Raw genomic sequence first — 24789 nt, 5'->3', positions numbered from 1 at the left:
CGGTCAAAGAGCCAATCTCATACCATGATCCAAAAAGGATCCAGCCTGCGGAAATCCAACTGGAAACATGGACTAATGAGAAGGAGGCAGTCATTTGGAAGGACTATAGATGCTGGTGGTTCTGGAGGTGCTGGTTATGGCAGGGAGAGTAGTTGGGTTGGCAGTAGTGGCTTCGAGTGAGTGACAGAGGGGAAGCTGTCCCTCGCTCCTACTTTCTGTCCCGGGGAAGACAACGTGCTGGACCTCAGTTTCGATGAGAACGACGGTAGGGAGTTCTCACTCATTTTGTTCAGCTTTTCCAAGGAATGCAGAATGAGGGAGTCATCATCGATCCAGGCACATTGGGGGCCGCCTGGCCGACGGAAAGGGCCAGGCAGGGAGGCTCGGAGGGGAAGCCGATGGCCTCAGAGCCCTGCGGCAGCGGCCCGTATGGACCCACGCCCCTGAGCAAGAGGAACGGTGCAACCTCGCACCGGGAGCCGGGAGCCGGGAGCCGCAAGGCTGGCGCGCACTGGCAGACTCTGCGGCAGGCGCGGGCTATCCCGCCGTCCCCAGTTCCACCGAGACAGGGGAAGGCTTACCGTCTCGCCGATCCTTCCTCAGCCTGCCCGCGCTGGACCGCACGACTTCCGCGGACCCGGCCAAGCTCCGCGCATCCGAGGACAGGAAGGCAATATTCTCTGGGCCGACCGGGGGCCCTCCTGGCGTGGACAACGCACCTGATAAGTGTGGAGAAGTAGCACGCTCGCGTGAGCCACGGACCCAGGGGTACAGCTCGCCATGCCTCTCAGAACATGCCTGGGGGGAAGCCTTGCCTCCGCCTGGTGCGGACCCTCTGTCCCTCAGGCTTGGCGGCAGCCGGAAAGGAGGCCACGCATGCCGGCCGGGCAAGGCCGCGGACACGTGGGTCTCCGTGGGGTCGGGGGTGTGTCTGCGTGGGCCGAGTACGCGTGCGTGTGTTGATGGGTGTGTGTGCATGTGTGTGTGTGTGTATGTGTGTGTGTCTGTGTGTGTGTGTGTGTGTGTGTAGGGTCGTGCGCATGTGAGCCTGTTTGGGGAAGTGGTGTAAGGTTGGGTTTGGCCCTGGCGTGTGAGGGCTAGGAGCCCTTGTGGGCAACGTGGACATGTAGGAGGGCGGTGGCGGGTGGGCGCGTTTCCGCAGTCGGTGTGGCCACGGGGTGGTCGCCCTTGGAGGGAGCCTCACGCCCGTTCACAGCCCTCCCGGGACAGGGTCCCCTGGCCTCCCGGCCTGGCACGCCGCTCCGGAAGTTTGGTGCCACGGAATTCTCGAGCGCCACGTTCGACACCCCCATGGTCTGACGGGAGGAGGCCAGACGGAACGCGTGTCCAAGGTCTCCTGGCAAAGCAGAGCACGCCGGCTCTGGCTCGCCACACCCGGTGCCGGAGACGGAGGCCACTGCGATGTGAACTCTGTCACCCTGACGCTTGCCCCAGCGTCACCCAGCGTGACCGCAGGAGAGAGACCCTCGGCGACCGCCGACAAAATCCCGGGGCCCACGGAAACGGCAAACCCTGGCACATCAGGCGCTGACCCGACGCCGCTCCAAGGCCCTCGCGAGAGGACAAGGGGCTTGGACTCCGGGCCAAGGGCCACCGCCCTTGCTCTCAGCCGCAAGGCCCTGCAGGGCCAGGCAGCACACCTCTTGGCAAGCGGTTCTCATGACCCGCCGAGGGCCAGCTGACCCTCCCACTGAAAGCAGGGCCCATTCCCACCCAGGGCATGGGTGTGTCCACGACCAGCGGGCTTCGTGGGCCCCGCCCCTGAGGGAGCGAGCACTCATCCAGCAGCTCACTCCCCAGGTGCGCAGGCTCCCGCCGGCTCGGCAAATCCCGCCCACCCTGGGCTCCCACGTGCCTCGCTCCTCCAAGGCAGGGATCTTGAAACGCTCGGCCACAAAACCAGTGGACGTTTCCGTCAGGCACCAGGCGGGACGCGAGGCAGGGCCCCTCGCTCGGCGTGGGTCCGAGGACTCTGGCCCTGGCGGCATCGCTCACCCGCTGCGACGCCACGGGAAGGCGTGAGGAGCAAGGGAAGGAAGCCACCTCTCCTCCAGCCCCACGGCAGCTGACCTTGGCCCAGCTCCACGTCCGGCCAGGCCACAGCGCTGGACTGGGAACCGTGCTTCGCGGGGCTTGCCCCATCCTGCCTAGGGCGCAGGCGAGCAAGGACAGTTCTCGAGCGTTCCCCATACCACTGGGCAGCGGGGCATCTGGGGCACAAGTTTCTGGGACCCTCTCAGAAATACCTACAGCTGCCCATGCCCAGGCCTGGCGGTGGGGAGCAAGCCCTCCACGGCTCCCGTGGCTTGCGCCCGCGGACAGCGTCCCGCCCGTGCTGGGGGGTTCATCGCAATGGCACTCCTGGGGGTCCCTGGGAGACGCCCACAGATCGCCGCTCCTCGCGGACGGAGACCCCGGGGCCACTCCGCCAAGGGATCGAAATGCGGCCCCGACGTGCCCCGGGCCAGTCCCCGGAGCCACCATGTGGCCGCCCAGCGGGGAAGGGTGATGTCGGGCACGGCCCCCACAGCCCCCAAAGCATTGAACGCTTGTGGCAGATTACAGCCAGAGGCTCGGGCCACGCAGCTCCCCGCCAGCAGCCCACCTGCCTTCCTCCCCCGTCCCAACCGATTCTGGGTCGGCCGAGAGCCTGCACGGCGGCTCCACGTTCGCCCTGGTCTCACGGCACGGGCCTTGTGGGGCCCCACTGGGCCTCCACGGGCTTAACCTCAGGGGCTGTCAAGGACAGCGTCCTGGCCGTGGGCCTCTGCCCTCTACCCACAAGCACACGGGGCACACCAACGATGCCACCGGGGTGACGGGCCCCGGGGCTCTCCTCGCAACCCAAGGCGCCTGCCGCTGCACCCTCTACCTCACGATCCCCCAGGAGCTCGGCCTGAAGCACCACACCGGCCCACGCTGCTCCGTGACAGGAGCTCAGAGGGCCTCACCCAGCGCCTCCCTGACGGACTCCCACGAACGGGATACCATCTGCCCGACTCGACACAAGAGCCCGGCTGCGCCTCCCAAGACCTCCGACCGGCTAAGGCGGGGAAACGCCTCGCAGGCCCTGAGCCACACACACCGCTGTTCTGGCCGAGGTCCCTCGGGGGCTAGAGCTGGGGGTGCTGGCGGTGCTGGCGGTGCCTACGGTTGCGGCGGCGGAGGCGGTGGGGGTGGTGGTGGTGTTGGTGTTGGTGTTGGTGGTGGAAGTGCTGGTGGTGGTGGTGGTGGTGGCTACCGGCATGTGACCGAGGGGAAGCGGTCCCTCGCTCCTACTTTCTGCCCCGGGGGAGACAACGTGCTGGACCTCAGTTTCAATGAGAACGACGGTAGGGAGTTCTCACTCATTTTGTTCAGCTTTTCCAAGGAATGCAGAATGAGGGAGTCATCATCGATCCAGGCATATTGGGGGACGGCTGGCCGACGGAACGGGCCAGGCAGGGTGGCTCGGAGGGGAAGCCGATGGCCTCAGAGCCCTGCGGCAGCGGCCCGTATGGACCCACGCCCCTGAGCAAGAGGAACGGTGCAACCTAGCACCGGGAGGCGGGAGCCGCAAGGCTGGCGCGCACTGGCAGACTCTGCGGCAGGCGCGGGCTATCCCGCCGTCCCCAGTTCCACCGAGACAGGGGAAGGCTTACCGTCTCGCCGATCCGTCCTCAGCCTGCCCACGCTGGACCGCACGACTTCCGCGGACCCGGCCAAGCTCCGCGCATCCGAGGACAGGAAGGCCATCTTCTCTGGGCCGACCGGGGGCCCTCCTGGCGTGGACAACGCACCTGACAAGTGTGGAGAAGTAGCACGCTCGCGTGAGCCACGGACCCAGGGGTACAGCTCGCCATGCCTCTCAGAACATGCCTGGGGGGAAGCCTTGCCTCCGCCTGGTGCGGACCCTCTGTCCCTCAGGCTTGGCGGCAGCCGGACAGGAGGCCACGCATGCCGGCCGGGCAAGGCCGCGGACACGTGGGTCTCCGTGGGGTCGGGGGTGTGTCTGCGTGGGCCGAGTACGCGTGCGTGTGTTGTTGGGTGTGTGTGCATGAGTGTGTGTGTGTATGCGTGTGTGTCTGTGTGTGTGTGTGTGTGTGTGTGTGTAGGGTCGTGCGCATGTGAGCCTCTTTGGGGAAGTGGTGTAAGGTTGGGTTTGGCCCTGGCGTGTGAGGGCTAGGAGCCCTTGTGGGCCACGTGGACATGTAGGAGGGCGGTGGCGGGTGGGCGCGTTTCGGCAGTCGGTGTGGCCACGGGGTGGTCGCCCTTGGAGGGAGCCTCACGCCCGTTCACAGCACTCCCAGGACAGGGTCCCCTGGCCGCCCGGCCTGGCACGCCGCTCCGGAAGTTTGGTGCCACGGAATCCTCGAGCGCCACGTTCGACACCCCCGTGGTCTGACGGGAGGAGGCCAGACGGAACGCGTGTCAAAGGTCTCCTGGCAAAGCAGAGCACGCCGGCTCTGGCTCGCCACACCCGGTGCCGGAGACGGAGGCCACTGCGATGTGAACTCTGTCACCCTGACGCTTGCCCCAGCGTCACCCAGCGTGACCGCAGGAGAGAGACCCTCGGCGACCGCCGACAAAATCCCGGGGCCCACGGAAACGGCAAGCCCTGGCACATCAGGCGCTGACCCGACGCCGCTCCAAGGCCCTCGCTAGAGGACAAGGGGCTTGGACTCCGGGCCAAGGGCCACCGCCCTTGCTCTCAGCCGCAAGGCCCTGCAGGGCCAGGCAGCACACCTCTTGGCAAGCGGTTCTCATGACCCGCCGGGGGCCAGCTGACCCTCCCACTGAAAGCAGGGCCCATTCCCACCCAGGGCATGGGTGTGTCCACGACCAGCGGGCTTCGTGGGCCCCGCCCCTGAGGGAGCGAGCACTCATCCAGCAGCTCGCTCCCCAGGTGCGCAGGCTCCCGCCGGCTCGGCAAATCCCGCCCACCCTGGGCTCCCACGTGCCTCGCTCCTCCAAGGCAGGGATCTTGAAACGCTCGGCCACAAGCCCAGTGGACGTTTCCGTCAGGCACCAGGCGGGACGCGAGGCAGGGCCCCTCGCTCGGCGTGGGTCCGAGGACTCTGGCCATGGCGGCATCGCTCACCCGCTGCGACGCCACGGAAGGCGTGAGGAGCAAGGGAAGGAAGCCACCTCTCCTCCAGCCCCACGGCAGCTGACCTTGGCCCAGCTCCACGTCCGGCCAGGCCACAGCGCTGGACTGGGAACCGTGCTTCGCGGGGCTTGCCCCATCCTGCATAGGGCGCAGGCGAGCAAGGACAGTTCTCGAGCGTTCCCCATCCCACTGGGCAGCGGGGCATCTGGGGCACAAGTTTCTGGGACCCTCTCAGAAATACCTACAGCTGCCCATGCCCAGGCCTGGCGGTGGGGAGCAAGCCCTCCACGGCTCCCGTGGCTTGCGCCCGCGGACAGCGTCCCGGCCGTGCTGGGGGGTTCATCGCAATGGCACTCCTGGGGGTCCCTGGGAGACGCCCACAGATCGCCGCTCCTCGCGGACGGAGACCCCGGGGCCACTCCGCCAAGGGACCGAAATGCGGCCCCGACGTGCCCCGGGCCAGTCCCCGGAGCCACCAGGTGGCCGCCCAGCGGGGACGGGTGATGTCGGGCACGGCCCTCAAAGCCCCCAAAGCATTGAACGCTTGTGGCAGATTACAGCCAGAGGCTCAGGCCACGCAGCTCCCCGCCAGCAGCCCACCTGCCTTCCTCCCCCGTCCCATCCGATTCTGGGTCGGCCGAGAGCCTGCACGGCGGCTCCACGTTCGCCCTGGTCTCACGGCACGGGCCATGTGGGGCCCCACTGGGCCTCCACGGGCTTAACCTCAGGGGCTCTCAAGGACAGCGTCCTGGCCGTGGGCCTCTGCCCTCTACCCACAAGCACACGGGGCACACCAACGATGCCACCGGGGTGACGGGCCCCGGGGCTCTCCTCGCCACCCAAGGCGCCTGCCGTTGCACCCTCTACCTCACGATCCCCCAGGAGCTCTGCCTGAAGCACCACTCCGGCCCACGCTGCTCCGTGACAGGAGCTCAGAGGGCCTCACCCAGCGCCTCCCTGACGGACTCCCACGAACGGGATACCATCTGCCCGACTCGACACAAGAGCCCGGCTGCGCCTCCCAGGACCTCCGACCGGCTAAGGCGGGGAAACGCCTCGCAGGCCCTGAGCCGCACACACCGCTGTTCTGGCCGAGGTCCCTCGGGGGTTAGAGCTGGGGGTGCTGGCGGTGCTGCCGGTGCCGACGGTTGCGGCGGCGGAGGCGGTGGGGGTGGTGGTGGTGTTGGTGTTGGTGTTGGTGGTGGAAGTGCTGGTGGTGGTGGTGGTGGTGGCTACCGGCATGTGACCGAGGGGAAGCGGTCCCTCGCTCCTACTTTCTGCCCCGGGGGAGACAACGTGCTGGACCTCAGTTTCAATGAGAACGACGGTAGGGAGTTCTCACTCATTTTGTTCAGCTTTTCCAAGGAATGCAGAATGAGGGAGTCATCATCGATCCAGGCACATTGGGGGACGCCTGGCCGACGGAACGGGCCAGGCAGGGTGGCTCGGAGGGGAAGCCGATGGCCTCAGAGCCCTGCGGCAGCGGCCCGTATGGACCCACGCCCCTGAGCAAGAGGAACGGTGCAACCTAGCACCGGGAGGCGGGAGCCGCAAGGCTGGCGCGCACTGGCAGACTCTGCGGCAGGCGCGGGCTATCCCGCCGTCCCCAGTTCCACCGAGACAGGGGAAGGCTTACCGTCTCGCCGATCCGTCCTCAGCCTGCCCACGCTGGACCGCACGACTTCCGCGGACCCGGCCAAGCTCCGCGCATCCGAGGACAGGAAGGCCATCTTCTCTGGGCCGAACGGGGGCCCGCCTGGCGTGGACAACGCACCTGACAAGTGTGGAAAAGTAGCATGCTCGCGTGAGCCACGGACCCAGGGGTACAGCTCGCCATGCCTCTCAGAACATGCCTGGGGGGAAGTCTTGCCTCCGCCTGGTGCGGACCCTCTGTCCCTCAGGCTTGGCGGCAGCCGGACAGGAGGCCACGCATGCCGGCCGGGCAAGGCCGCGGAAACGTGGGTCTCCGTGGGGTCGGTTGTGAGTCTGCGTGGGCCGAGTACGCGTGCGTGTGTTGATGGGTGTGTGTGCATGTGTGTGTGTGTGTGTGTGTGTGTGTCTGTGTTTGTGTGTGTGTGTAGGGTCGTGCGCATGTGAGCCTGTTTGGGGAAGTGGAGTAAGGTTGGGTTTGGCCGTGGCGTGTGAGGGCTAGGAGCCCTTGAGGGCCACGTGGACATGTAGGAGGGCGGTGGCGGGTGGGCGCGTTTCCGCAGTCGGTGTGACCACGGGGTGGTCGCCCTTGGAGGGAGCCTCACGCCCGTTCACAGCCCTCCCGGGACAGGGTCCCCTGGCCTCCCGGCCTGGCACGCCGCTCCGGAAGTTTGGTGCCACGGAATCCTCGAGCGCCACGTTCGACACCCCGTGGTCTGACGGGAGGAGGCCAGACGGAACGCGTGTCCAAGGTCTCCTGGCAAAGCAGAGCACGCCGGCTCTGGCTCGCCACACCCGGTGCCGGAGACGGAGGCCACTGCGATGTGAACTCTGTCACCCTGACGCTTGCCCCAGCGTCACCCAGCGTGACCGCAGGAGAGAGACCCTCGGCGACCGCCGACAAAATCCCGGGGCCCACGGAAACGGCAAGCCCTGGCACATCAGGCGCTGACCCGACGCCGCTCCAAGGCCCTCGCGAGAGGACAAGGGGCTTGGACTCCGGGCCAAGGGCCACCGCCCTTGCTCTCAGCCGCAAGGCCCTGCAGGGCCAGGCAGCACACCTCTTGGCAAGCGGTTCTCATGACCCGCCGGGGGCCAGCTGACCCTCCCACTGAAAGCAGGGCCCATTCCCACCCAGGGCATGGGTGTGTCCACGACCAGCGGGCTTCGTGGGCCCCGCCCCTGAGGGAGCGAGCACTCATCCAGCAGCTCGCTCCCCAGGTGCGCAGGATCCCGCCGGCTCGGCAAATCCCGCCCACCCTGGGCTCCCACGTGCCTCGCTCCTCCAAGGCAGGGATCTTGAAACGCTCGGCCACAAGCCCAGTGGACGTTTCCGTCAGGCACCAGGCGGGACGCGAGGCAGGGCCCCTCGCTCGGCGTGGGTCCGAGGACTCTGGCCCTGGCGGCATCGCTCACCCGCTGCGACGCCACGGGAAGGCGTGAGGAGCAAGGGAAGGAAGCCACCTCTCCTCCAGCCCCACGGCAGCTGACCTTGGCCCAGCTCCACGTCCTGCCAGGCCACAGCGCTGGACTGGGAACCGTGCTTCGCGGGGCTTGCCCCATCCTGCATAGGGCGCAGGCGAGCAAGGACAGTTCTCGAGCGTTCCCCATCCCACTGGGCAGCGGGGCATCTGGGGCACAAGTTTCTGGGACCCTCTCAGAAATACCTACAGCTGCCCATGCCCAGGCCTGGCGGTGGGGAGCAAGCCCTCCACGGCTCCCGTGGCTTGCGCCCGCGGACAGCGTCCCGGCCGTGCTGGGGGGTTCATCGCAATGGCACTCCTGGGGATCCCTGGGAGACGCCCACAGATCGCCGCTCCTCGCGGACGGAGACCCCGGGGCCACTCCCCAAGGGACCGAAATGCGGCCCCGACGTGCCCCGGGCCAGTCCTCGGAGCCACCAGGTGGCCGCCCAGCGGGGACGGGTGATGTCGGGCACGGCCCTCACAGCCCCCAAAGCATTGAACGCTTGTGGCAGATTACAGCCAGAGGCTCGGGCCACGCAACTCCGCGCCAGCAGCCCACCTGCCTTCCTCCCCCGTCCCAACAGATTCTGGGTCGGCCGAGAGCCTGCACTGCGGCTCCACGTTCGCCCTGGTCTCACGGAACGGGCCTTGTGGGGCCCCACTGGGCCTCCACGGGCTTAACCTCAGGGGCTGTCAAGGACAGCGTCCTGGCCGTGGGCCTCTGCCCTCTACCCACAAGCACACGGGGCACACCAACGATGCCACCGGGGTGACGGGCCCCGGGGCTCTCCTCGCAACCCAAGGCACCTGCCGTTGCACCCTCTACCTCACGATCCCCCAGGAACTCTGCCTGAAGCACCACCCCGGCCCACGCTGCTCCGTGACAGGAGCTCAGAGGGCCTCACCCAGCGCCTCCCTGACGGACTCCCACGAATGGGATACCATCTGCCCGACTCGACGCAAGAGCCCGGCTGCGCCTCCCAGGACCTCCGACCGGCTAAGGCGGGGAAACGCCTCGCAGGCCCTGAGCCGCACACGCCGCTGTTCTGGCCGAGGTCCCTCGGGGGCTAGAGCTGGGGGTGCTGGCGGTGCTGGCGGTGCCGACGGTTGCGGCGGCGGAGGCGGTGGGGGAGGTGGTGGTGTTGGTGTTGGTGTTGGTGGTGGAAGTGCTGGTGGTGGTGGTGGTGGTGGCTACCGGCATGTGACCGAGGGGAAGCGGTCCCTCGCTCCTACTTTCTGCCCCGGGGGAGACAACGTGCTGGACCTCAGTTTCGATGAGAACGACGGTAGGGAGTTCTCACTCATTTTGTTCAGCTTTTCCAAGGAATGCAGAATGAGGGAGTCATCATCGATCCAGGCACATTGGGGGCCGCCTGGCCGACGGAACGGGCCAGGCAGGGTGGCTCAGAGGGGAAGCCGATGGCCTCAGAGCCCTGCGGCAGCGGCCCGTATGGACCCACGCCCCTGAGCAAGAGGAACGGTGCAACCTAGCACCGGGAGGCGGGAGCCGCAAGGCTGGCGCGCAATGGCAGACTCTGCGGCAGGCGCGGGCTATCCCGCCGTCCCCAGTTTCACCGAGACAGGGGAAGGCTTACCGTCTCGCCGATTCGTCCTCAGCCTGCCCGCGCTGGACCGCACGACTTCCGCGGACCCGGCCAAACTCCGCGCATCCGAGGACAGGAAGGCCATCTTCTCTGGGCCGACCGGGGGCCCTCCTGGCGTGGACAACGCACCTGACAAGTGTGGAAAAGTAGCACGCTCGCGTGAGCCACGGACCCTGGGGTACAGCTCGCCATGCCTCTCAGAACATGCCTGGGGGGAAGCCTTGCCTCCGCCTGGTGCGGACCCTGTGTCCCTCAGGCTTGGCGGTAGCCGGACAGGAGGCCACGCATGCCGGCCGGGCAAGGCTGCGGACACGTGGGTCTCCGTGGGGTCGGGGGTGTGTCTGCGTGGGCCGAGTACGCGTGCGTGTGTTGATGGGTGTGTGTGTGTATGTGTGTGTGTCTGTGTGTGTGTGTGTGTGTGTGTGTGTGTAGGGTCGTGCGCATGTGAGCCTGTTTGGGGAAGTGGTGTAAGGTTGGGTTTGGCCCTGGCGTGTGAGGGCTAGGAGCCCTTGTGGGCCACCTGGACATGTAGGAGGGCGGTGGCGGGTGGGCGCGTTTCCGCAGTCGGTGTGGCCACGGGGTGGTCGCCCTTGGAGGGAGCCTCACGCCCGTTCACAGCCCTTCCGGGACAGGGTCCCCTGGCCTCCCGGCCTGGCACGCCGCACCGGAAGTTTGGTGCCACGGAATCCTCGAGCGCCACGTTCGACACCCCCGTGCTCTGACGGGAGGAGGCCAGACGGAACGCGTGTCCAAGGTCTCCTGGCAAAGCAGAGCACGCCGGCTCTGGCTCGCCACACCCGGTGCCGGAGACGGAGGCCACTGCGATGTGAACTCTGTCACCCTGACGCTTGCCCCAGCGTCACCCAGCGTGACCGCAGGAGAGAGACCCTCGGCGACCGCCGACAAAATCCCGGGGCCCACGGAAACGGCAAGCCCTGGCACATCAGGCGCTGACCCGACGCCGCTCCAAGGCCCTCGCGAGAGGACAAGGGGCTTGGACTCCGGGCCAAGGGCCACCGCCCTTGCTCTCAGCCGCAAGGCCCTGCAGGGCCAGGCAGCACACCTCTTGGCAAGCTGTTCTCATGACCCGCCGAGGGCCAGCTGACCCTCCCACTGAAAGCAGGGCCCATTCCCACCCAGGGCATGGGTGTGTCCACGACCAGCGGGCTTCGTGGGCCCCGCCCCTGAGGGAGCGAGCACTCATCCAGCAGCTCGCTCCCCAGGTGCGCAGGCTCCCGCCTGCTCGGCAAGTCCCGCCCACCCTGGGCTCCCACGTGCCTCGCTCCTCCAAGGCAGGGATTTTGAAACGCTCGGCCACAAGCCCAGTGGACGTTTCCGTCAGGCACCAGGCGGGACGCGAGGCAGGGCCCCTCGCTCGGCGTGGGTCCGAGGACTCTGGCCCTGGCGGCATCGCTCACCCGCTGCGACGCCACGGGAAGGCGTGAGGAGCAAGGGAAGGAAGCCACCTCTCCTCCAGCCCCACGGCAGCTGACCTTGGCCCAGCTCCACGTCCGGCCAGGCCACAGCGCTGGACTGGGAACCGTGCTTCGCGGGGCTTGCCCCATCCTGCCTAGGGCGCAGGCGAGCAAGGACAGTTCTCGAGCGTTCCCCATCCCACTGGGCAGCGGGGCATCTGGGGCACAAGTTTCTGGGACCCTCTCAGAAATACCTACAGCTGCCCATGCCCAGGCCTGGCGGTGGGTAGCAAGCCCTCCACGGCTCCCGTGGCTTGCGCCCGCGGACAGCGTCCCGGCCGAGCTGGGGGGTTCATCGCAATGGCACTCCTGGGGGTCCCTGGGAGACGCCCACAGATCGCCGCTCCTCGCGGACGGAGACCCCGGGGCAACTCCGCCAAGGGATCGAAACGCGGCCCCGACGTGCCCCGGGCCAGTCCCCGGAGCCACCAGGTGGCCGCCCAGCGGTGACGGGTGATGTCGGGCAAGGCCCCCACAGCCCCCAAAGCATTGAACGCTTGTGGCAAATTAAAGCCAGAGGCTCGGGCCACGCAGCTCCCCGCCAGCAGCCCACCTGCCATCCTCCCCCGTCCCAACCGATTCTGGGTCGGCCGAGAGCCTGCACGGCGGCTCCACGTTCACCCTGGTCTCACGGCACGGGCCTTGTGGAGCCCCACTGGGCCTCCACGGGCTTAACCTCAGGGGTTGTCAAGGACATCGTCATGGCCGTGGGCCTCTGCCCTCTACCCACAAGCACACGGGGCACACCAATGATGCCACGGGGGTGACGGGCCCCGGGGCTCTCCTCGCAACCCAAGGCGCCTGCCGCTGCACCCTCTACCTCACGATCCCCCAGGAGCTCTGCCTGAAGCACCACCACGGCACACGCTGCTCCGTGACTGGAGCTCAGAGGGCCTCACCCAGCGCCTCCCTGACGGACTCCCACGAACGGGATACCATCTGCCCGACTCGACACAAGAGCCCGGCTGCGCCTCCCAGGACCTCCGACCGGCTAAGGCGGGGAAACGCCTCGCAGGCCCTGTGCCGCACACGCTGCTGTTCTGGCCGAGGTCCCTCGGGGGCTAGAGCTGGGGGTGCCGGCGGTGCTGGCGGTGCCGACGGTTGCGGCGGCGGAGGCGGTGGGGGAGGTGGTGGTGTTGGTGTTGGTGTTGGTGGTGGAAGTGCTGGTGGTGGTGGTGGTGGTGGCTACCGGCATGTGACCGAGGGGAAGCGGTCCCTCGCTCCTACTTTCTGCCCCGGGGGAGACAACGTGCTGAACCTCAGTTTCGATGAGAAAGACGGTAGGGAGTTCTCACTCATTTTGTTCAGCTTTTCCAAGGAATGCAGAATGAGGGAGTCATCATCGATCCCGGCACATTGGGGGCCGCCTGGCCGACGGAACGGGCCAGGCAGGGTGGCTCGGAGGGGAAGCCGATGGCCTCAGAGCCCTGCGGCAGCGGCCCGTATGGACCCACGCCCCTGAGCAGAGGAACGGTGCAACCTCGCACCGGGAGCCGGGAGCCGGGAGCCGCAAGGCTGGCGCGCACTGGCAGACTCTGCGGCAGGCGCGGGCTATCCCGCCGTCCCCAGTTCCACCGAGACAGGGGAAGGCTTACCGTCTCGCCGATCCTTCCTCAGCCTGCCAGCGCAGAACCGCACGACTTCCGCGGACCCGGCCAAGCTCCGCGCATCCGAGGACAGGAAGGCCATCTTCTCTGGGCCGACCGGGGGCCCGCCTGGCGTGGACAACGCACCTGACAAGTGTGGAAAAGTAGCACGCTCGCGTGAGCCACGGACCCAGGGGTACAGCTCGCCATGCCTCTCAGAACATGCCTGGGGGGAAGCCTTGCCTCCGCCTGGTGCGGACCCTCTGTCCCTCAGGCTTGGCGGCAGCCGGACAGGAGGCCACGCATGCCGGCCGGGCAAGGCCGCGGACACGTGGGTCTCCGTGGGGTCGGGGGTGTGTCTGCGTGGGCCGAGTACGCGTGCGTGTGTTGATGGGTGTGTGTGCATGTGTGTGTGTGTGTATGTGTGTGTGTCTGTGTGTGTGTGTGTGTGTGTGTAGGGTCGTGCGCATGTGAGCCTGTTTGGGGAAGTGGTGTAAGGTTGGGTTTGGCCCTGGCGTGTGAGGGCTAGGAGCCCTTGTGGGCCACGTGGACATGTAGGAGGGCGGTGGCGGGTGGGCACGTTTCCGCAGTCGGTGTGGCCACGGGGTGGTCGCCCTTGTAGGGAACCTCACGCCCGTTCACAGCCCTCCCGGGACAGGGTCCCCTGGCCTCCCGGCCTGGCACGCCGCTCCGGAAGTTTGGTGCCACGGAATCCTCGAGCGCCACGTTCGAAGCCCCCGTGGTCTGACGGGGAGAGGCCAGACGGAACGCGTGTCCAAGGTCTCCTGGCAAAGCAGAGCATGCCGGCTCTGGCTCGCCACACCCGGTGCCGGAGACGGAGGCCACTGCGATGTGAACTCTGTCACCCTGACGCTTGCCCCAGCGTCACCCAGCGTGACCGCAGGAGAGAGACCCTCGGCGACCGCCGACAAAATCCCGGGGCCCACGGAAACGGCAAGCCCTGGCACATCAGGCGCTGACCCGACGCCGCTCCAAGGCCCTCGCGAGAGGACAAGTGGCTTGGACTCCGGGCCAAGGGCCACCGCCCTTGCTCTCAGCCGCAAGGCCCTGCATGGCCAGGCAGCACACATCTTGGCAAGCGGTTCTCATGACCCGCCGAGGGCTAGCTGACCCTCCCACTGAAAGCAGGGCCCATTCCCACCCAGGGCATGGGTGTGTCCACGACCAGCGGGCTTCATGGGCCCCGCCCCTGAGGGAGCGAGCACTCATCCAGCAGCTCGCTCCCCAGGTGCGCAGGCTCCCGCCGGCTCGGCAAGTCCCGCCCACCCTGGGCTCCCACGTGCCTCGCTCCTCCAAGGCAGGGATCTTGAAACGCTCGGCCACAAGCCCAGTGGACGTTTCCGTCAGGCACCAGGCGGGACGCGAGGCAGAGCCCGTCGCTCGGCGTGGGTCCAAGGACTCTGGCCCTGGCGGCATCGCTCACCCGCTGCGACGCCACGGGAAGGCGTGAGGAGCAAGGGAAGGAAGCCACCTCTCCTCCAGCCCCACGGCAGCTGACCTTGGCCCAGCTCCACGTCCGGCCAGGCCACAGCGCTGGACTGGGAACCGTGCTTCGCGGGGCTTGCCCCATCCTGCCTAGGGCGCAGGCGAGCAAGGACAGTTCTCGAGCGTTCCCCATCCCACTGGGCAGCGGGGCATCTGGGGCACAAGTTTCTGGGACCCTCTCAGAAATACCTACAGCTGCCCATGCCCAGGCCTGGCGGTGGGTAGCAAGCCCTCCACGGCTCCCGTGGCTTGCGCCCGCGGACAGCGTCCCGGACGTGCTGGGGGGTTCATCGCATTGGCACTCCTGGGGGTCCCTGGGAGACGCACACAGATCGCCGCTCCTCGCGGACGGAGACCCCGGGGCCACTCCGCAAAGGGACCGAAACGCGGCCCCGACGTCTCCCGGGCCAGTCCCCGGAGCCACCAGGTGGCCGCCCAGCGGGGACGGGTGATGTCGGGCCCGGCTCCCACAGCCCCCAAAGCATTGAACGCTTGTGGCAGATTACAGCCAGAGGCTCGGGCCACGCAGCTCCCCGCCAGCAGCCCACCTGCCTTCCTCCCCCGTCCCAACCGATTCTGGGTCGGCCGAGAGCCTGCACGGCGGCTCCACGTTCGCCCTGGTCTCACGGAACGGGCCTTGTGGGGCCCCACTGGGCCTCCACGGGCTTAACCTCAGGGGCTGTCAAGGACAGCGTCCTGGCCGTGGGCCTCTGCCCCCTACCCACAAGCACACGGGGCACACCAACGATGCCACCGGGGTGACGGGCCCCGGGGCTCTCCTCGCAACCCAAGGCGCCTGCCGCTGCACCCTCTACCTCACGATCCCCCAGGAGCTCTGCCTGAAGCCCCACCCCGGCCCACGCTGCTCCGTGACAGGAGCTCAGAGGGCCTCACCCAGCGCCTCCCTGACGGACTCCCACGAACGGGATACCATCTGCCCGACTCGAAACAAGAGCCCGGCTGCGCCTCCCAGGACCTCCGACCGGCTAAGGCGGGGAAACGCCTCGCAGGCCCTGAGCCGCACACGCCGCTGTTCTGGCCAAGGTCCCTCGGGGGCTAGAGCTGGGGGTGCCGGTGGTGCTGGCGGTGCCGACGTTTGCGGCGGCGGAGGCGGTGGGGGAGGTGGTGGTGTTGGTGTTGGTGTTGGTGGTGGAAGTGCTGGTGGTGGTGGTGGTGGCTACCGGCATGTGACCGAGGGGAAGCGGTCCCTCGCTCCTACTTTCTGCCCCGGGGGAGACAACGTGCTGGACCTCAGTTTCGATGAGAACGACGGTAGGGAGTTCTCACTCATTTTGTTCAGCTTTTCCAAGGAATGCAGAATGAGGGAGTCATCATCGATCCAGGCACATTGGAGGCCGCCTGGCCGACGGAACGGGCCAGGCAGGGTGGCTCGGAGGGGAAGCCGATGGCCTCAGAGCCCTGCGGCAGCGGCCCGTATGGACCCACGCCCCTGAGCAAGAGGAACGGTGCAACCTCGCACCGGGAGCCGGGAGCCGGGAGCCGCAAGGCGGGCGCGCGCTGGCAGACACTACGGCAGGCGCGGGATATCCCGCCCTCCCCAGTTCCACCGAGACAGGGGAAGGCTTACCGTCTCGCCGATCCTTCCTCAGCCTGCCCGCGTTGGACCGCACGACTTCCGCGGACCCGGCCAAGCTCCGCGCATCCGAGGACAGGAAGGCCATCTTCTGTGGGCCGACCGGGGGCCCGCCTGGCGTGGACAACGCACCTGACAAGTGTGGAAAAGTAGCACGCTCGCGTGAGCCACGGACCCAGGGGTACAGCTCGCCATGCCTCTCAGAACATGCCTGGGGGGAAGCCTTGCCTCCGCCTGGTGCGGACCCTCTGTCCCTCAGGCTTGGCGGCAGCCGGACAGGAGGCCACGCATGCCGGCCGGGCAAGGCCGCGGACACGTGGGTCTCCGTGAGGTCGGGGGTGTGTCTGCGTGGGCCGAGTACGCGAGCGTGTGTTGATGGGTGTGTGTGCATGTGTGTGTGTGTGTATGTGTGTGTGTCTGTGTGTGAGTGTGTGTGTGTGTGTATGTGTGTGTGTCTGTGTGTGTGTGTGTGTGTGTATGGTCGTGCGCATGTGAGCCTGTTTGGGGAAGTGGTGTAAGGTTGGGTTTGGCCCTGGCGTGTGAGGGCTAGGAGCCCTTGTGGGCCACGTGGACATGTAGGAGGGCGGTGGAGGGTGGGCGCGTTTCCGCAGTCGGTGTGGCCACGGGGTGGTCGCCCTTGGAGGGAGCCTCACGCCCGTTCACAGCCCTCCCTGGACAGGGTCCCCTGGCCTCCCGGCCTGGCACGCCGCTCCGGAAGTTTGGTGCCACGGAATCCTCGAGCGCCACGTTCGACAACCCCGTGCTCTGCCGGGAGGAGGCCAGACGGAACGCGTGTCCAAGGTCTCCTGGCAAAGCAGAGCACGCCGGCTCTGGCTCGCCACACCCGGTGCCGGAGACGGAGGCCACTGCGATGTGAACTCTGTCACCCTGACGCTTGCCCCAGCGTCACCCAGCGTGACCGCAGGAGAGAGACCCTCGGCGACCGCCGACAAAATCCCGGGGCCCACGGAAACGGCAAGCCCTGGCACATCAGGCGCTGACCCGACGCCGCTCCAAGGCCCTCGCGAGAGGACAAGGGGCTTGGACTCCGGGCCAAGGGCCACCGCCCTTGCTCTCAGCCGCAAGGCCCTGCATGGCCAGGCAGCACACATCTTGGCAAGCGGTTCTCATGACCCGCCGAGGGCCAGCTGACCCTCCCACTGAAAGCAGGGCCCATTCCCACCCAGGGCATGGGTGTGTCCACGACCAGCGGGCTTCATGGGCCCCGCCCCTGAGGGAGCGAGCACTCATCCAGCAGCTCGCTCCCCAGGTGCGCAGGCTCCCGCAGGCTCGGCAAGTCCCGCCCACCCTGGGCTCCCACGTGCCTCGCTCCTCCAAGGCAGGGATCTTGAAACGCTCGGCCACAAGCCCAGTGGACGTTTCCGTCAGGCACCAGGCGGGACGCGAGGCAGAGCCCGTCGCTCGGCGTGGGTCCAAGGACTCTGGCCCTGGCGGCATCGCTCACCCGCTGCGACACCACGGGAAGGCGTGAGGAGCAAGGGAAGGAAGCCACCTCTCCTCCAGCCACACGGCAGCTGACCTTGGCCCAGCTCCACGTCCGGCCAGGCCACAGCGCTGGACTGGGAACTGTGCTTCGCGGGGCTTGCCCCATCCTGCCTAGGGCGCAGGCGAGCAAGGACAGTTCTCGAGCGTTCCCCATCCCACTGGGCAGCGGGGCATCTGGGGCACAAGTTTCTGGGACCCTCTCAGAAATACCTACAGCTGCCCATGCCCAGGCCTGGCGGTGGGTAGCAAGCCCTCCACGGCTCCCGTGGCTTGCGCCCGCGGACAGCGTCCCGGCCGAGCTGGGGGGTTCATCGCATTGGCACTCCTGGGGGTCCCTGGGAGACGCACACAGATCGCCGCTCCTCGCGGACGGAGACCCCGGGGCCACTCCGCAAAGGGACCGAAACGCGGCGCCGATGTCTCCCGGGCCAGTCCCCGGAGCCACCAGGTGGCCGCCCAGCGGGGACGGGTGTTGTCGGGCACGGCTCCCACAGCCCCCAAAGCATTGAACGCTTGTGGCAGATTACAGCCAGAGGCTCGGGCCACGCAGCTCCCCGCCAGCAGCCCACCTGCCTTCCTCCCCCGTCCCAACCGATTCTGGGTCGGCCGAGAGCCTGCACGGCGGCTCCACGTTCGCCCTGGTCTTACGGAACGGGCCTTGTGGGGCCCCACTGGGCCTCCACGGGCTTAACCTCAGGTGCTGTCAAGGACAGCGTCCTGGCCGTGGGCCTCTGCCCCCTACCCACAAGCACACGGGGCACACCAACGATGCCACCGGGGTGAAGGGCCCCGGGGCTCTCCTCGCAACCCAAGGCGCCTGCCGCTGCACCCTCTACCTCACGATCCCCCAGGAGCTCTGCCTGAAGCACCACCCCGGCCCACGCTGCTCCGTGACAGGAGCTCAGAGGGCCTCACCCAGCGCCTCCCTGACGGACTCCCACGAACGGGATACCATCTGCCCGACTCGAAACAAGAGCCCGGCTGCGCCTCCCAGGACCTCCGACCGGCTAAGGCGGGGAAACGCCTCGCAGGCCCTGAGCCGCACACGCCGCTGTTCTGGCCAAGGTCCCTCGGGGGCTAGAGCTGGGGGTGCCCGTGGTGCTGGCGGTGCCAACGTTTGCGGCGGCGGAGGCGGTGGGGGAGGTGGTGGTGTTGGTGTTGGTGGTGGTGGTGGAAGTGCTGGTGGTGGTGGTGGTGGCTACCGGCATGTGACCGAGGGGAAGCGGTCCCTCGCTCCTACTTTCTGCCCCGGGGGAGACAACGTGCTGGACCTCAGTTTCGATGAGAACGACGGTAGGGAGTTCTCACTCATTTTGTTCAGCTTTTCCAAGGAATGCAGAATGAGGGAGTCATCATCGATCCAGGCACATTGGGGGACGCCTGGCCGACGGAACGGGCCAGGCAGGGTGGCTCGGAGGGGAAGCCGATGGCCTCAGAGCCCTGCGGCAGCGGCCCGTATGGACCCACGCCCCTGAGCAAGAGGAACGGTGCAACCTAGCACCGGGAGGCGGGAGCCGCAAGGCTGGCGCGCACTGGCAGACTCTGCGGCAGGCGCGGGCTATCCCGCCGTCCCCAGTTCCACCGAGACAGGGGAAGGCTTACCGTCTCGCCGATCCGTCCTCAGCCTGCCCACGCTGGACCGCACGACTTCCGCGGACCCGGCCAAGCTCCGCGCATCCGAGGACAGGAAGGCCATCTTCTCTGGGCCGACCGGGGGCCCTCCTGGCGTGGACAACGCACCTGACAAGTGTGGAGAAGTAGCACGCTCGCGTGAGCCACGGACCCAGGGGTACAGCTCGCCATGCCTCTCAGAACATGCCTGGGGGGAAGCCTTGCCTCCGCCTGGTGCGGACCCTCTGTCCCTCAGGCTTGGCGGCAGCCGGACAGGAGGCCACGCATGCCGGCCGGGCAAGGCCGCGGACACGTGGGTCTCCGTGGGGTCGGGGGTGTGTCTGCGTGGGCCGAGTACGCGTGCGTGTGTTGTTGGGTGTGTGTGCATGAGTGTGTGTGTGTATGCGTGTGTGTCTGTGTGTGTGTGTGTGTGTGTGTGTGTAGGGTCGTGCGCATGTGAGCCTCTTTGGGGAAGTGGTGTAAGGTTGGGTTTGGCCCTGGCGTGTGAGGGCTAGGAGCCCTTGTGGGCCACGTGGACATGTAGGAGGGCGGTGGCGGGTGGGCGCGTTTCGGCAGTCGGTGTGGCCACGGGGTGGTCGCCCTTGGAGGGAGCCTCACGCCCGTTCACAGCACTCCCAGGACAGGGTCCCCTGGCCGCCCGGCCTGGCGCGCCGCTCCGGAAGTTTGGTGCCACGGAATCCTCGAGCGCCACGTTCGACACCCCGTGGTGACGGGAGGAGGCCAGACGGAACGCGTGTCCAAGGTCTCCTGGCAAAGCAGAGCACGCCGGCTCTGGCTCGCCACACCCGGTGCCGGAGACGGAGGCCACTGCGATGTGAACTCTGTCACCCTGACGCTTGCCCCAGCGTCACCCAGCGTGACCGCAGGAGAGAGACCCTCGGCGACCGCCGACAAAATCCCGGGGCCCACGGAAACGGCAAGCCCTGGCACATCAGGCGCTGACCCGACGCCGCTCCAAGGCCCTCGCGAGAGGACAAGGGGCTTGGACTCCGGGCCAAGGGCCACCGCCCTTGCTCTCAGCCGCAAGGCCCTGCAGGGCCAGGCAGCACACCTCTTGGCAAGCGGTTCTCATGACCCGCCGGGGGCCAGCTGACCCTCCCACTGAAAGCAGGGCCCATTCCCACCCAGGGCATGGGTGTGTCCACGACCAGCGGGCTTCGTGGGCCCCGCCCCTGAGGGAGCGAGCACTAATCCAGCAGCTCGCTCCCCAGGTGCGCAGGCTCCCGCCGGCTCGGCAAATCCCGCCCACCCTGGGCTCCCACGTGCCTCGCTCCTCCAAGGCAGGGATCTTGAAACGCTCGGCCACAAGCCCAGTGGACGTTTCCGTCAGGCACCAGGCGGGACGCGAGGCAGGGCCCCTCGCTCGGCGTGGGTCCGAGGACTCTGGCCATGGCGGCATCGCTCACCCGCTGCGACGCCACGGAAGGCGTGAGGAGCAAGGGAAGGAAGCCACCTCTCCTCCAGCCCCACGGCAGCTGACCTTGGCCCAGCTCCACGTCCGACCAGGCCACAGCGCTGGACTGGGAACCGTGCTTCGCGGGGCTTGCCCCATCCTGCCTAGGGCGCAGGCGAGCAAGGACAGTTCTCGAGCGTTCCCCATCCCACTGGGCAGCGGGGCATCTGGGGCACAAGTTTCTGGGACCCTCTCAGAAATACCTACAGCTGCCCATGCCCAGGCCTGGCGGTGGGGAGCAAGCCCTCCACGGCTCCCGTGGCTTGCGCCCGCGGACAGCGTCCCGGCCGTGCTGGGGGGTTCATCGCAATGGCACTCCTGGGGGTCCCTGGGAGACGCCCACAGATCGCCGCTCCTCGCGGACGGAGACCCCGGGGCCACTCCGCCAAGGGACCGAAATGCGGCCCCGACGTGCCCCGGGCCAGTCCCCGGAGCCACCAGGTGGCCGCCCAGCGGGGACGGGTGATGTCGGGCACGGCCCTCAAAGCCCCCAAAGCATTGAACACTTGTGGCAGATTACAGCCAGAGGCTCAGGCCACGCAGCTCCCCGCCAGCAGCCCACCTGCCTTCCTCCCCCGTCCCATCCGATTCTGGGTCGGCCGAGAGCCTGCACGGCGGCTCCACGTTCGCCCTGGTCTCACGGCACGGGCCATGTGGGGCCCCACTGGGCCTCCACGGGCTTAACCTCAGGGGCTGTCAAGGACAGCGTCCTGGCCGTGGGCCTCTGCCCTCTACCCACAAGCACACGGGGCACACCAACGATGCCACCGGGGTGACGGGCCCCGGGGCTCTCCTCGCCACCCAAGGCGCCTGCCGTTGCACCCTCTACCTCACGATCCCCCAGGAGCTCTGCCTGAAGCACCACTCCGGCCCACGCTGCTCCGTGACAGGAGCTCAGAGGGCCTCACCCAGCGCCTCCCTGACGGACTCCCACGAACGGGATACCATCTGCCCGACTCGACACAAGAGCCCGGCTGCGCCTCCCAGGACCTCCGACCGGCTAAGGCGGGGAAACGCCTCGCAGGCCCTGAGCCGCACACACCGCTGTTCTGGCCGAGGTCCCTCGGGGGCTAGAGCTGGGGGTGCTGGCGGTGCTGCCGGTGCCGACGGTTGCGGCGGCGGAGGCGGTGGGGGTGGTGGTGGTGTTGGTGTTGGTGTTGGTGGTGGAAGTGCTGGTGGTGGTGGTGGTGGTGGCTACCGGCATGTGACCGAGGGGAAGCGGTCCCTCGCTCCTACTTTCTGCCCCGGGGGAGACAACGTGCTGGACCTCAGTTTCAATGAGAACGACGGTAGGGAGTTCTCACTCATTTTGTTCAGCTTTTCCAAGGAATGCAGAATGAGGGAGTCATCATCGATCCAGGCACATTGGGGGACGCCTGGCCGACGGAACGGGCCAGGCAGGGTGGCTCGGAGGGGAAGCCGATGGCCTCAGAGCCCTGCGGCAGCGGCCCGTATGGACCCACGCCCCTGAGCAAGAGGAACGGTGCAACCTAGCACCGGGAGGCGGGAGCCGCAAGGCTGGCGCGCACTGGCAGACTCTGCGGCAGGCGCGGGCTATCCCGCCGTCCCCAGTTCCACCGAGACAGGGGAAGGCTTACCGTCTCGCCGATCCGTCCTCAGCCTGCCCACGCTGGACCGCACGACTTCCGCGGACCCGGCCAAGCTCCGCGCATCCGAGGACAGGAAGGCCATCTTCTCTGGGCCGAACGGGGGCCCGCCTGGCGTGGACAACGCACCTGACAAGTGTGGAAAAGTAGCACGCTCGCGTGAGCCACGGACCCAGGGGTACAGCTCGCCATGCCTCTCAGAACATGCCTGGGGGGAAGTCTTGCCTCCGCCTTGTGCGGACCCTCTGTCCCTCAGGCTTGGCGGCAGCCGGACAGGAGGCCACGCATGCCGGCCGGGCAAGGCCGCGGAAACGTGGGTCTCCGTGGGGTCGGTTGTGAGTCTGCGTGGGCCGAGTACGCGTGCGTGTGTTGATGGGTGTGTGTGCATGTGTGTGTGTGTGTGTGTGTGTGTGTCTGTGTTTGTGTGTGTGTGTAGGGTCGTGCGCATGTGAGCCTGTTTGGGGAAGTGGAGTAAGGTTGGGTTTGGCCGTGGCGTGTGAGGGCTAGGAGCCCTTGAGGGCCACGTGGACATGTAGGAGGGCGGTGGCGGGTGGGCGCGTTTCCGCAGTCGGTGTGACCACGGGGTGGTCGCCCTTGGAGGGAGCCTCACGCCCGTTCACAGCCCTCCCGGGACAGGGTCCCCTGGCCTCCCGGCCTGGCGCGCCGCTCCGGAAGTTTGGTGCCACGGAATCCTCGAGCGCCACGTTCGACACCCCGTGGTCTGACGGGAGGAGGCCAGACGGAACGCGTGTCCAAGGTCTCCTGGCAAAGCAGAGCACGCCGGCTCTGGCTCGCCACACCCGGTGCCGGAGACGGAGGCCACTGCGATGTGAACTCTGTCACCCTGACGCTTGCCCCAGCGTCACCCAGCGTGACCGCAGGAGAGAGACCCTCGGCGACCGCCGACAAAATCCCGGGGCCCACGGAAACGGCAAGCCCTGGCACATCAGGCGCTGACCCGACGCCGCTCCAAGGCCCTCGCGAGAGGACAAGGGGCTTGGACTCCGGGCCAAGGGCCACCGCCCTTGCTCTCAGCCGCAAGGCCCTGCAGGGCCAGGCAGCACACCTCTTAGCAAGCGGTTCCATGACCCGCCGGGGGCCAGCTGACCCTCCCACTGAAAGCAGGGCCCATTCCCACCCAGGGCATGGGTGTGTCCACGACCAGCGGGCTTCGTGGGCCCCGCCCCTGAGGGAGCGAGCACTCATCCAGCAGCTCGCTCCCCAGGTGCGCAGGATCCCGCCGGCTCGGCAAATCCCGCCCACCCTGGGCTCCCACGTGCCTCGCTCCTCCAAGGCAGGGATCTTGAAACGCTCGGCCACAAGCCCAGTGGACGTTTCCGTCAGGCACCAGGCGGGACGCGAGGCAGGGCCCCTCGCTCGGCGTGGGTCCGAGGACTCTGGCCCTGGCGGCATCGCTCACCCGCTGCGACGCCACGGGAAGGCGTGAGGAGCAAGGGAAGGAAGCCACCTCTCCTCCAGCCCCACGGCAGCTGACCTTGGCCTAGCTCCACGTCCTGCCAGGCCACAGCGCTGGACTGGGAACCGTGCTTCGCGGGGCTTGCCCCATCCTGCATAGGGCGCAGGCGAGCAAGGACAGTTCTCGAGCGTTCCCCATCCCACTGGGCAGCGGGGCAGCTGGGGCACAAGTTTCTGGGACCATCTCAGAAATACCTACAGCTGCCCATGCCCAGGCCTGGCGGTGGGGAGCAAGCCCTCCACGGCTCCCGTGGCTTGCGCCCGCGGACAGCGTCCCGGCCGTGCTGGGGGGTTCATCGCAATGGCACTCCTGGGGATCCCTGGGAGACGCCCACAGATCGCCGCTCCTCGCGGACGGAGACCCCGGGGCCACTCCCCAAGGGACCGAAATGCGGCCCCGACGTGCCCCGGGCCAGTCCTCGGAGCCACCAGGTGGCCGCCCAGCGGGGACGGGTGATGTCGGGCACGGCCCTCACAGCACCCAAAGCATTGAACGCTTGTGGCAGATTACAGCCAGAGGCTCGGGCCACGCAACTCCGCGCCAGCAGCCCACCTGCCTTCCTCCCCCGTCCCAACAGATTCTGGGTGGGCCAAGAGCCTGCACTGCGGCTCCACGTTCGCCCTGGTCTCACGGAACGGGCCTTGTGGGGCCCCACTGGGCCTCCACGGGCTTAACCTCAGGGGCTGTCAAGGACAGCGTCCTGGCCGTGGGCCTCTGCCCTCTACCCACAAGCACACGGGGCACACCAACGATGCCACCGGGGTGACGGGCCCCGGGGCTCTCCTCGCAACCCAAGGCGCCTGCCGTTGCACCCTCTACCTCACGATCCCCCAGGAGCTCTGCCTGAAGCACCACCCCGGCCCACGCTGCTCCGTGACAGGAGCTCAGAGGGCCTCACCCAGCGCCTCCCTGACGGACTCCCACGAATGGGATACCATCTGCCCGACTCGACGCAAGAGCCCGGCTGCGCCTCCCAGGACCTCCGACCGGCTAAGGCGGGGAAACGCCTCGCAGGCCCTGAGCCGCACACGCCGCTGTTCTGGCCGAGGTCCCTCGGGGGCTAGAGCTGGGGGTGCTGGCGGTGCTGGCGGTGCCGACGGTTGCGGCGGCGGAGGCGGTGGGG

General features: G+C 67.8%; 1 long non-coding RNA gene and 8 other non-coding genes across 9 annotated transcripts in view; all 9 read right to left on the bottom strand.

Annotated features, from left to right (window-relative positions):
* LOC131835724 (uncharacterized) overlaps window positions 1-3691 on the bottom strand; it is a 66154-nt gene extending 62463 nt beyond the window's left edge. Inside the window, exon 1 of the long non-coding RNA XR_009355351.1 lies at window positions 3663-3691. This is a non-coding gene — a long non-coding RNA (uncharacterized LOC131835724). The remainder of the gene's footprint in view (window positions 1-3662) is intronic.
* Window positions 240-334, bottom strand: LOC131837697 (small nucleolar RNA SNORD116). The gene has a single exon (XR_009356290.1). It is a non-coding gene; the product is annotated as a small nucleolar RNA SNORD116 (small nucleolar RNA).
* Window positions 3328-3422, bottom strand: LOC131837701 (small nucleolar RNA SNORD116). The gene has a single exon (XR_009356294.1). It is a non-coding gene; the product is annotated as a small nucleolar RNA SNORD116 (small nucleolar RNA).
* A 2720-nt stretch (window positions 3692-6411) lies between the features above and the next one.
* Window positions 6412-6506, bottom strand: LOC131837700 (small nucleolar RNA SNORD116). The gene has a single exon (XR_009356293.1). It is a non-coding gene; the product is annotated as a small nucleolar RNA SNORD116 (small nucleolar RNA).
* Window positions 6507-9486: 2980 nt separating this feature from the next.
* LOC131837696 (small nucleolar RNA SNORD116) lies at window positions 9487-9581 on the bottom strand. Its single transcript, XR_009356289.1, has one exon. It is a non-coding gene; the product is annotated as a small nucleolar RNA SNORD116 (small nucleolar RNA).
* A 2978-nt stretch (window positions 9582-12559) lies between these two features.
* Window positions 12560-12654, bottom strand: LOC131837705 (small nucleolar RNA SNORD116). The gene has a single exon (XR_009356298.1). It is a non-coding gene; the product is annotated as a small nucleolar RNA SNORD116 (small nucleolar RNA).
* Window positions 12655-15643: 2989 nt separating this feature from the next.
* On the bottom strand, window positions 15644-15738 carry LOC131837695 (small nucleolar RNA SNORD116). Its single transcript, XR_009356288.1, has one exon. It is a non-coding gene; the product is annotated as a small nucleolar RNA SNORD116 (small nucleolar RNA).
* Window positions 15739-18764: 3026 nt separating this feature from the next.
* On the bottom strand, window positions 18765-18859 carry LOC131837694 (small nucleolar RNA SNORD116). The gene has a single exon (XR_009356287.1). It is a non-coding gene; the product is annotated as a small nucleolar RNA SNORD116 (small nucleolar RNA).
* Window positions 18860-21845: 2986 nt separating this feature from the next.
* On the bottom strand, window positions 21846-21940 carry LOC131837699 (small nucleolar RNA SNORD116). The gene has a single exon (XR_009356292.1). It is a non-coding gene; the product is annotated as a small nucleolar RNA SNORD116 (small nucleolar RNA).
* Window positions 21941-24789: the final 2849 nt, after the last annotated feature.

The sequence above is a fragment of the Mustela lutreola genome, chromosome 7 (genome assembly GCF_030435805.1).
Source record: "Mustela lutreola isolate mMusLut2 chromosome 7, mMusLut2.pri, whole genome shotgun sequence".
NCBI lineage: Eukaryota > Metazoa > Chordata > Mammalia > Carnivora > Mustelidae > Mustela > Mustela lutreola.
This window is presented reverse-complemented; position numbering and strand designations above follow the sequence as displayed.